Source organism: Lygodium microphyllum, chromosome 9 (assembly GCF_053477565.2).
Source record: "Lygodium microphyllum isolate KBCC chromosome 9, Lygodium_microphyllum_v1.1.10, whole genome shotgun sequence".
NCBI lineage: Eukaryota > Viridiplantae > Streptophyta > Polypodiopsida > Schizaeales > Lygodiaceae > Lygodium > Lygodium microphyllum.
In genome coordinates this window covers 45173547-45186025 of record NC_141143.1, presented here as the reverse complement: position 1 = coordinate 45186025, position 12479 = coordinate 45173547, and the positions used below count along the sequence as shown (strand labels likewise).

Genomic DNA, 12479 nt, shown 5'->3' with positions numbered 1-12479 from the left:
CGAAAATTCTTGCATAAAGTGCATTACTCCTTGCACAAGTTCTTGCTTAAAATGCACTTTAGAGGACATTGAAAGAAACAAAGTGCATCTCCATATCGCAAGATGGATTCTAAGGTACATGTAATAAACTGCAGAAAGATTAAAGTGCAGTTAGACTCATACAATGATCACATAAAGCTAGATCATTCAAGAAGGTTATAGATCGTGTAAATAATTACAGAGAGGATAATGTTAAGATTGCATGCATAGGAAGTACCTTGCATGTCTGGCATAAAATATCGTATGGATTATATCAAAATTGTAAGCATTGAAATGAAGGCATGGCATTACGTCACGTGTATTAAAGTTGTTGAGAAAATTCAACGTTGTTTTTAATATACCAAATGGAATTGAGATCCATGAATCCCATGTCAAAGTCCTTGGTGACTTCAAGAGGGATAGGTAAAAGCTTAAGCACCTATGAGCATCATTAAGAGGGCTTAAGAAGATTATACTTTAGGAGAGAGTAGGAACTGCTCTAAACAGAACTATCTTGACCAACCATGGTCAAAGTGATAGACAATCTTGATCAATCAAGATCAAAGATAAAGGTACATAGGTACTTTAGGGGATCTAGGAGATAACTAGCAAGTTGACCAACCAAGGACAACGGGGTTGTCCATGATCTATCTTGCAAGGAGATCTAAGGTAAGGATAATTAGGATCGGTAGTAGGGTACAAACCCTAACCCAAAGGAAAAGGGGAAACGAGCAACCTAGCTTGCCAAGCCCTTGGAATCTCACTAAGTCGTGAACCATCCAGGATCGGATGCTAGGAGCATTCGGGAAGAAGGAATCACACCTTAGCAGTTGGTCATACAAACGACCTTTGAATTGATCGTGATTGTACACTTAGGTACGTTGTTTGAAATTCTTTGCTCAAGGAACTAATTCAAGGCAAAACACTTAATGCTTCAGGTTAAAAGCCTGGAGGGAGAGGCAGGTTTAGTTACATCTGACTGTCTGCCTAGCCCTATCCAAGGGGGTTGATTAGCCGTGCTGGGTGTATGGACCGAACCCGCTGTGAGAGGTCTCTCCATGGGTGCTAGTTGGAGCAAGAGGACGCTTGGGTGCTAGGGGAGGCTCTGGCTGTAAATTCCTTACCTCCGGATCCCACACAAGAGGCCAATATGACTCGAGATGGGATCTCGAGGCTCATGTACTAGTCTACGGGGGCGGAAACTTGGAGCAGCAATCTTGTTGGTTGCTGGGATAGCCTTCGAGTATAATACTTGATGTATTCCCAGACTATGATAAATAAAGATCAAATATTTGAAAAAGGAACTTGCTTGACATTGTTTTTGTGTCAGTGCCTAAGTTACGTTGTCGTAGAGTTCACGCAAGGGCTGCAGAACACGGGGTTCAAGGTACAGCAATGAAAGAGATTAACAAGAAGAACTCAAAAATTTGATGCCAAAGTTCACTATATTCCTTGTCAAATGAGTTACAAGAAGTTCATGTTCATAATAAACTGAAGTTCAATTGAAGTTCATCATAAACTGTTTCCATTCAGGTGTTCTCCTATTCTTCTTTTCAGCATTTAATGTAGTGATCTCCTCTTTCATACATGAAAAGCAGTTACAACAAATTGTTCATCCTTTGAGTTGTTTAGGAATGACACAAGATTGACAGCTAGTTGTGAGTCATTGACAGAAAATTCCTGTTATGTAGCCACCAGCAAAGCTAATTGCAAACTGTATAGAATCACAAATTCCATCTTGTGTTGAATGAATTTATGGCTAAAGAATAGGATAATGTCACAGCCACTTCACCGCGAGATGATTGGAACCATCTGAAAGCCTCGCAATTGATTAAGTTTGATAAAAAGTAGCAGTTTTAGATGCTTGTTGCATTCGTGGTATAACAGTCCTATTGAAATCTGATGTCCACAATCAAGGAAACAACACAGAATGCATGCTTCGTTCTTTGGTTTGCCATCCAGGGTCCTGCAGACTCCAGAAAATGCACTGAGCATCTAGGAGGAAACCACAGTTACAGTATATTCTACCAAAGTGTTGCCAATGAAAAGGATCACCATCCAGGCCTTTCTTGACAACGTCATCGTATACGGTATGTCCTGATTCGAAATTGACAAGCACAGATCAGCCTTTGAGGAGAGTGACGAAGGTGTAATTATTCAGCTGGACATGTTCTGGATTCGATTGTAGAGGTGGAAAGCATCATTCTTGTTGCTGGCACCAATATTCTGAAGAGCCATGGTTGCTGACCTCAACTAGCCTTTACAACTCAATAAGGACCTTCGTCAGGATTAAAAAGCCGAACGTCCTTGCTTTCAGACCACCGGTGGTAGGTGCCCCAAAAGAAGTAAGAAGAAAGAGGGCATGTGTATGGACACCCCTCAGTCTGAAGCTTCTGAGCCCACCGATGCATACAATTATCGCTCAAAATTGAGCCACGAAGCATGCAGGCAGTTTGTAACTCCTCGCACAATGAGATCTTTCGTCAACTGCTTGTATGCATAATGGTCTGTCATGCTGAATGAATAAATTCGCTTTTCTGCACCTTTCTTGATATCATTAACCAGGTGATCTTGCAGTTGAAGCACCCACAAGCGAGAAGCATTGAGATTTTCCTGCGAATCTCCAGTTGCTTCTCCTTCCTCTCGTATTCCTGGCTGATTTTACGTTTCTCGTCTTCCACATACTGTAGCTTCAGGAGCTGGAACTCCTCTTCGGCAGAATTGGCAATCTCCCGAGCTTTCTCTTCCGCATCGTATTTGATGAAGGCCACCAAGCGCCGTATTTCAGAAGAGACACCATCATCGTTTATTTGCCTGAAAGGGGAGGCAAGGCGTGCAGTAAAATGTGTCTGGGAGGCTCTCTGATAAGGGAGCTCTGCGGGGCGTAAGATCCTGCGGGTTGTATGATCCAGACACAGACACAGAGAGAGAGAGAGATTCTCCTCTTTCTTTTTTATCTTCCTCTTACCACGTTACTCCATGAAGGCCTGTTCCCAAAATTCTAAAAAAAAACCCTTTTGAAACCAGCCTGTCCCGTCCCAAAACAGCGATTAGGAAACCAATTTTAGCATGAGTCCAGCAGTGTCTTTCCACCAATTAAAAAAACCCAAGAAGCTTTTATGCTTTTGAGGAATCTTAAAATTCCTATTACAAGAGAACTACTCCACTGCACATCTGCTTGCTCAAGTGCCTTCGCAATTGTCATCACCGCCATAATCTTCATTTCATCCAGAAGTTCCAGCACCATTTTAACTCTGTTTGCTTTGGCAAAACCATTAATGACGATTTCAAAGGTCACCCTGTTTGGCATCATATGCATGTCCTGCATCATTTCTTAAAGTTCATCATTGAAATAATCAGCTTGATAATGTCCTTTGGCATCAGTTTTTTCATATTTTTCTAATACACACACATCATGCATCCAAACAAAATCATACGCATGCACTAAGGGATTATGTACACTGGATGCAGATTATCGAAATGCTTGACACGAACAATGAATCACACGCACAAATGCACAACAAAAGAAATGGAGGTATATACGACTCGGATGCGCAGCAACACGACATCCACCCCCTCTAAACCTGCGCATCCTCCGGATGTGCCAACTATCCAGGATCATTCAAGTCCACAAACAGGTCAAGTCCATCTTCTGTTTCTAGTAGACCTGTTTCTCGATCAGCTTCATCATCTATGCTCTCTGTTTCTTCTGCTTGTCTTTCTTCTACCTGCTCTTCTTCTGTCAATGCTTCAAGTGCATATTCTTCATCTTCTCTTCTCTTGAAAATCTTGACTCGTTTTCCAGCAATAGGTACCCTCAGTACTGTTCCATCTAATTCAGCCAGCTCATAGGTACCATTGTCAAAAACCTGCTTTACTTCATATGGTCCAAACCATCTTTGAACCATTTTTCTCATGCTACTATGCTGATTTTCTAGACTACTGTCATAGACTAGAACCCAATCTTCTTCTTTTATAGCTCTAGGCCTCAAGCGATGCCTTAAATCAAACCTGTCCTTATTTCTGAGACGGGCTGCCTTCAAACGATCAACGGCTAGCTGCACATCTTCTGTCCTTCTCTCTAGTTGACGAATCCGAAGGGCTAACAGCTCTTCCCTTGATAAATTCTCATGCCACGGAAGAACACTCCAAGTGAGAGCACAAATTTCAGTAGGCATGACAGGTTTTTGCCCATACATCAACTCCGCAGGCATGTATCCAGTAGTCACACTATGTGTAGAGCGATCAGCCCACAATGCAAAAGGTAGTAATCTCGGCCAATCTCCAATCCGACCTCTACAAGCTTTTGCCAATGCTTTAACTATTGGCGGATGTCCTCTTTCACTTTTGCCATTTCCCTCTGGATTATAGGCAGTAGTAAGAGCCAATTTAATCCCAAGCCGTGAGAAGAATTCTCTAGCTTCATCTACATCTAGCTCTCCACGATCAGCTGTAATCTTGCCTATACATCTATACCTGCAAAATATTTCTTCCAACAAGAATTTACATACTGTAGTGGTGGTCTTCGTCCGCAACGGTCTGCCTTCAACATAGTTTGTAAGATCCTCCCTAGCCAAGACAAGATATCTCATTTGCCAAAGTCCCATTGGCAAAGTAACCAAGTCTACCACCCACTTATAATGCATACATAGTGGATAAGTCGGATGCAACTCATCACGATGTCGCACTAAAGAGTAAAGCTGGCAGTCCCTGCAAGTCTCCACAAAGTGAGAAACATCTTTATACATCCCTTTCCACCAGTATTTTTCTTTGATTTTCTCATAAGTAGCCCACACACCTCTATGTCCAGCCCATGAGCTCTCATGAAACTCTCGCATAATCTGTATCTGCATCGCTACATCACAAACTACTCTCAAGGGCAAGCCTCCTCTCTTTCTTAGATGTTTCCAAAGAAAACTATCTTTCAAGAAATACCCATAAGCCTTCCTTCTGATTTTCTTGATTTCATCATCTGTCCAATCAGCTCTTCGAGTCAATGAACTTAGATACTGTCCAATTTGCAGCCACTCATCAACATAAAGTTCTTCAGTAAAGGCTTCAACAGTAGATACATGACAATCATGAACAAGGACAGAAGCAGCAAACTTTGTCTCATCATCTTCTGCAAGCATTGACTCCTCATCCTCATATCTCGCTCTAGAAAGCATGTCAGTAACTGGATTATCTTTCCCTGCTATGTGTCGAAATTCTGGATTCAATGATTTAATATAGGCAATCCACCGAAGCATCGCTATATCTGGAGTCGAACAACTAGTAATCATGCCAAGCAAAGGCAAACAATCTGTTTCCACAACAACTGAAGCTCCAATAAAATATCCTTTGTCACACTTCAGTGCAGTGACTACTCCCCACAACTCTCTTTTGATCTGCGGGTATCTCCTTTGTCGCTCATTAAGAACTTTAGCTCCAAAGCGGATAGCATACCTATTTCCATCAGCATCATCTTGTCCCACAGCCCAACCTATGCCAATAGGGCTAGTATCAACTGTCAACATGATCGGCCGTCCACACTGATAATCCGCCTTGCGTAGAGTAGGAGCTCATTGCAACAACTTCTTGAGCTTACGCATGGCTTTTGAATGCTTCTCATCCCAATGAAATTTCTGCCCCTTTCGAAGCAGCTGATAGAGAACATCTACTATATGAGCAAAATGAGGAATCCAAATCATGTAAAATACACAAGCTCCCACAAATCTCCGCACCTCTGAAGTAGTCGAGCAATACTCTGCAATCCTGTTTATGGCATCCACCTTTGCAAGAGAAGGCTTTCTGCCATAATATCCAACCATATGCCCAACTATGATGACTTCATTAACACCAAAGACAGATTTCAGCCCTGAAAGTGTCAAATTTACCTCCTCTAATCGTGTCAATATTTGCTCACAAGCAATCAAGTGGTCAGCTACAAACTGTCTACATCCACGCAAATCAAGACTTTCATTCTTTTCTTCTTCTACACAACCCTTAATAGGCACATCATCTAGAAAAGGCATAGTATACTACGGAATATAGTCTCGTAAAACTCTATGCATAGCATTCATCATATGAGCAACTGAGTTTGTGGCACCTTGAGGCAAGGTACACATCCTCACAAGACCAATAGGTGTCCGCATAGTAGTAATATCCATGCTTTCCAAGGCAAGCTGAAACTGATCATAACCTGAATACAAGTCACCTAGTGAATAGATGGCTCATCCTGCAAAAGCCTCAGCAAATTCATCCACAACTGGACCTGTTCCCACATTCCTGATTGTCACTTTGTTCACGGGTTGCATATCCTGAATAAATCTCAAAGTACCATTCTTCTTTGGTACAGTAAACCACCTGTTAGAGTAGGGTGCAGAAGAGGGTTCCAAAATCCCCATTTTAATCTTTTCATTCTGCAACTCTATTAGCTTTGGCAAGTGTGCTTTAGGCACAGGTATAGGACGTATATTCCATGGTACATGAGGAACAGTGAAGATGACCATAGGTGCAACCAATTCGGGACTAATGCATCCAATTTCATGTGGAAAGAAAGCAAATGCCTTACCATGATGTCCAAGCATCTCTCTAAAACATTCTTTTTCCACTGGAAGCAAAAAATCATCATTTCCAATCTTCAATTCTGCAAGAGTTTCAGCTGCAAACTTATGTCCAATATTCACAGGGTCCCTCAACATAGGCTGCTTCATAGCTTTTTCAATCTGTTCATCACTATCAGAAGGAAGCGGGCCTGCAACCGGCTTAACCTTCTTATCAATTGTTTTATATTTTGTGTCAACCATGGCATCATTCAAGCACTCTCTTCTTTGCTGCAATTTCTGCAAATTTTTAGCAGCTTTCAACTCTGTTGGCTGTAAAATTTCAGCCTTTAGCTCTATGGACTGCATGGGTGCAGTCTGAAAACTCTGTATGCAGAAATTTTTTTGCATTCAACTCTGTTGGCTGAATGGATTCAGCCCTCGGCTCTATGGACTGCATAGATGCATCCTGAAACTCTGTATGCAGAAATTTTTCTGCATTCAACTCTGTTGGCTGAATGGATTCAGCCCTCTGCAATTCTATTAGCTGATCAAGATCAGCCATAAATTCAGTTTGCTGAGTTTTCTCAGCCTCTAACTTTGTTTGCAGCATAAAACCAGAAATTTCCTGAAACATATCCAAGGTTTGCACAGGTATAATCTTTGAGCCCTTACATACATCAGTTTTCAGCATTGCTCTCATCTCAAACAAAGTAACTGCATAAGACATCCCTTCATACAATCCATCTACTTGCTCTTCTACTTGCAAAATACCTGCATTCTTCAACTCTTTCTCCTTACGACCAATGTACTGCCTGGCAGCTCTAGGCAAATCTGAAATTTTCTGATAACTCACTGAACTATCTGAAGAAAAACCAACAAAATTATTGGAGAAAGTCTGGCTGCCAGGAGGCGAGATCTCCTCTTTTCTCCGCTCCGTACCACTGGCGTCTCGCAAGACAGCGATACCTAATGAAAATCCAACTCCTTCGCAGGTAGTGGTGCCTCACGCAAGGAGTCCCTATTTCTCGGATGATTTACCCCAATAGTCATAAACTAAACAGCTCGCATACCATCTTTACTGCATATCCGCGCATAAGCTGACCCGTCATCCATCACTTTTGTTTCCATTCTTGCTTCTGTAATGAAAGGCTGTCCAAGAATAATCTAGATAAGAGCATGAATCCTGAACAAAGCAATGATAATCCTCTTCAACATTACCAATAGAAATTCTGATACTCGGACAAGCAGTATACATATCACCAGAAGTATTATTGGCGGCTCTCATGCGCCAGCCATGCTCTGCATCCATAGGCCACTTGCCACTCTCATAAACACCTTGAGCAATAAGATTAATCTCAGAACCATGATCAACTAAAGCGATCAAGGGAATTTGTTTCTCTCCAATCCTTACCACTGTCTCAGTGGTTGCTCTAGCCCAATGACTTCGTGAAAAATGGCTACGAGGAATGAGAATAGGGGTCTCATCATCTTCATACTGCATAGGCTGCACTATTTTCTCCAATTGCGGATTAACAGAAGCATTCTCAACCATCACTGCATCATCATGCTCTTCCCCAAGAGCTCCATGCCACAATCCCTGTAAAGCAGGTCCTTCCATCGCATGTCGTTTCCTCCGCAAAAGATCCTGCATCTGATCCTGTATTTCTCTTCTAGCAATTCCAAGAGCCTCTCCAACAGTAAAAGTGACTTCACTATTCAAAATTCTTTCATGAAAAATCTTACTCATATCCGTTTGCATATCAAGGTCTGACAAGAGCTTGAATCCTGGCTCTTTTCTTGGTTGCCTCTTTTCTTTCTGCTTGTCTCCCATTGGTTGATCAAAACCTGTTTGAGCTGGAGAATTTGACATAGGTGGAGCTGTATCAGGTGGTGAAACAAAGTCACCCCCTCTAGTCTTTTTGGAGGAGCTAGGACCCTCCTCATCTCTTCTTCTTTTTTCCTCAACCATGGCATCTAAACCCTGCGTTTTAGCCATATAAGCAAAAATAGAATACTTGTCAACAGGAGAATCCCATCCTGTTTCTCCTCGGATGCTAGAGCCCACACAAGTCATAGTAGATGCCTGAACTTTCCCTCTTCTCGCTATCTCCAAGGCAGAAGACCATAAAGCAGAGTCTCCATCAGATTTCTGCTCAAGCTGGACTCCAAAAGCTGAAGCATCTCCTCTAACACTCACATAAGCTGATCGCGCAGCCATATCATCAACAAGCTTCTTCATACCTCCCTTACCAAAGTTCGTGTCAAGAGGAGCGCCAATCTCTATCAGCCATATCTTCCCATCTTGTCCCCATAACACTACATTCTTCTTACGTGCTTCCTGAAAAGCATCACAATCTCTGCAGTTTTGGTGCTCTGTAGTATCACACCAAATACATCGTCGCCCTTTTCTTTGACTAGCTGGAAAAGCAGTCATTGGGGCAGGTGCTACAGCAGGTACTGACATAAGTTGCTCCTTTAACTTACCAACTTCAGCTTTGACTGCTTCAATCGTCAAATCCGCCAAGCCTTTAATAACATCATCTACAAATAAGGGCACTGGAGCAGCAGGAACTGGTGGATTCACAACAGGAGGAGTAGGCTTAGGCAAAGAAGTTGCAGCAGGGGTAGAAGAAGAAGTCTCCAAGGATTTTTCAGGAACTGATCCTGTATTTCGATGCAATCTTACTCTCCTGCGCTGCTTCTTAACAAGAGCATTCACAGCATCAATGACATGTCTCCACTCAGTCTTTAAACCTGAATCAGTAGCTTGATCTTCCAAAAGATCATCCAACTTTTCCTGTAAATCAGCATCTGCAGCTTGCAAAAATAACTCCACTTTCTGCATCTCCAAAGCTTGCTGTTCAGTCCCATCCAACTGATCATAACGGCTTTCAAACTCTCGCAGAAGAGCGGTAACAGAAAGTCCCTTATTAGGCATAGAAACCCATGCTAAAAAATTCCTGCGATTCATAAGACCTATATCCTCCAGGAAATATTCATCTTTTAATGCCTTTTTAAATTCAGCCCAACCTGCATGTGCTTCTTGAATTTCTGCAATTCGACCTTCAAGAGCTCGCACCACGATCCGCAAGAAGTAGCGGCTCCAAACATCTTGAGAAACCCCAAAAAACTTCATCTTTTCTTCATATAAATGCAGGTAAGTTGACACTTGCTGGCCATTAAACTGCTTCAACTCCTGTTGGATAGCTTTCAAAGCATCCATAGCATCACTGTCTCGTTTTGCATGAGCTTGCTGCTGCATATACATGGTAAATGACTGAAACAGGTTCTTCATAACATTATCATCTGTCATCTCTTCTTGCGAGTCTCCCATCTTGCTGATGACGCAGCACTTTCACGTCGGGTTCACCAGAAATGTCGTAGAGTTCACGCAAGGGCTGCAGAACACGGGGTTCAAGGTACAGCAATGAAAGAGATTAACAAGAAGAACTCAAAAATTTGATGCCAAAGTTCACTATATTCCTTGTCAAATGAGTTACAAGAAGTTCATGTTCATAATAAACTGAAGTTCAACTGAAGTTCATCATAAACTGTTTCCATTCAGGTGTTCTCCTATTCTTCTTTTCAGCATTTAATGTAGTGATCTCCTCTTTCATACATGAAAAGCAGTTACAACAAATTGTTCATCCTTTGAGTTGTTTAGGAATGACACAAGATTGACAGCTAGTTGTGAGTCATTGGCAGAAAATTCCTGTTATGTAGCCACCAGCAAAGCTAATTGCAAACTGTATAGAATCACAAATTCCATCTTGTGTTGAATGAATTTATGGCTAAAGAATAGGATAATGTCACAGCCACTTCACCGCGAGATGATTGGAACCATCTGAAAGCCTCGCAATTGATTAAGTTTGATAAAAAGTAGTAGTTTTAGATGCTTGTTGCATTCGTGGTATAACAGTCCTATTGAAATCTGCTGTCCACAATCAAGGAAACAACACAGAATGCATGCTTCGTTCTTTGGTTTGCCATCCAGGGTCCTGCAGACTCCAGAAAATGCACTGAGCATCTAGGAGGCAACCACAGTTACAGTATATTCTACCAAAGTGTTGCCAATGAAAAGGATCACCTTTCAGGCCTTTCTTGACAACGTCATCGTATACGGTATGTCCTGATTCAAAATTGACAAGCACAGATCAGCCTTTGAGGAGAGTGACGAAGGTGTAATTATTCAGCTGGACATGTTCTGGATTCGATTGTAGAGGTGGAAAGCATCATTCTTGCTGCTGGCACCAATATTCTGAAGAGCCATGGTTGCTGACCTCAACTAGCCTTTACAACTCAATAAGGACCTTCGTCAGGATTAAAAAGCTGAACGTCCTTGCTTTCAGACCACCGGTGGTAGGTGCCCCAAAAGAAGTAAGAAGAAAGAGGGCATGTGTATGGACACCCCTCAGTCTGAAGCTTCTGAGCCCACCGATGCATACAATTATCGCTCAAAATTGAGCCATGAAGCATGCAGGCAGTTTGTAACTCCTCGCACAATGAGATCTTTCATCAACTGCTTGTATGCATAATGGTCTGTCATGCTGAATGAATAAATTCGCTTTTCTGCACCTTTCTTGATATCATTAACCAGGTGATCTTGCAGTTGAAGCACCCACAAGCGAGAAGCATTGAGATTTTCCTGCGAATCTCCAGTTGCTTCTCCTTCCTCTGGTATTCCTGGTTGATTTTACATTTCTCGTCTTCCACATACTGTAGCTTCAGGAGCTGGAACTCCTCTTCGGCAGAATTGGCAATCTCCCGAGCTTTCTCTTCCGCGTCGTATTTGATGAAGGCCACCAAGCGCCGTATTTCAGAAGAGACGCCATCATCGTTTATTTGCCTGAAAGGGGAGGCAAGGCGTGCGGTAAAATGTGTCTGGGAGGCTCTGTGATAAGGGAGCTCTGCGGGGCGTAAGATCCTGCGGGTTGTATGATCCAGACACAGACACAGAGAGAGAGAGAGATTCTCCTCTTTCTTTTTTATCTTCCTCTTACCACGTTACTCCATGAAGGCCTGTTCCCAAAATTCTAAAAAAAACCCCTTTTGAAACCAGCATGTCCCATCCCAAAACAGCGATTAGGAAACCAATTTTAGCATGAGTCCAGCAGTGTCTTTCCACCAATTAAAAAAACCCAAGAAGCTTTTATGCTTTTGAGGAATCTTAAAATTCCTATTACAAGAGAACTACTCCACTGCACATCTTCTTGCTCAAGTGCCTTCGCAATTGTCATCACCGCCATAATCTTCATTTCATCCAGAAGTTCCAGCACCATTTTAACTCTGTTTGCTTTGGCAAAACCATTAATGACGATTTCAAAGGTCACCCTGTTTGGCGTCATATGCATGTCCTGCATCATTTCTTAAAGTTCATCATTGAAATAATCAGCTTGATAATGTCCTTTGGCATCAGTTTTTTCATATTTTTCTAATACACACACATCATGCATCCAAACAAAATCATACGCATGCACTAAGGGATTATGTACACTGGATGAAGATTATCGAAATGCTTGACACAAACAATGAATCACACGCACAAATGCACAACAAAAGAAATGGAGGTATATACGACTCGGATGCGCAGCAACACGACAACGTGAAGGAACGTGTATTTAAATTGATTGATTAAGGAAGCTGCTTTTGCATGTCAAGCATAATGTGGTAGGTAATTAGATAACTAAGCAAACCGAGGAAAGTGTGGTGGACGTGACTTGGGTCCGTCCTACGGAAGGTTGGTGCTGGTTAGTTGGGAACTTTTCTCAAAAGACGTGAAAACGAGACTATGAAGACCTAGTGTCAGTAGAGTTAGAATCCCGATTTATGTTGTTTTAGGGGAACGGAATGGGACTATGCCTTACGGGCAAAGAGGTTGAGCTTTGCATCCCTCTTGTTTCCCATTCTCCATGAACCAAGTGTAGCATAAATCCG

The 12479-nt window shown here is 42.2% G+C and overlaps 2 pseudogenes; both read right to left on the bottom strand.

Moving 5' to 3' along the window:
- Positions 1-1457: 1457 nt before the first annotated feature.
- On the bottom strand, positions 1458-10815 carry LOC148030994 (uncharacterized; annotated as a pseudogene).
- A 177-nt stretch (positions 10816-10992) lies between these two features.
- LOC148030993 (uncharacterized) lies at positions 10993-11896 on the bottom strand (annotated as a pseudogene).
- Positions 11897-12479: the final 583 nt, after the last annotated feature.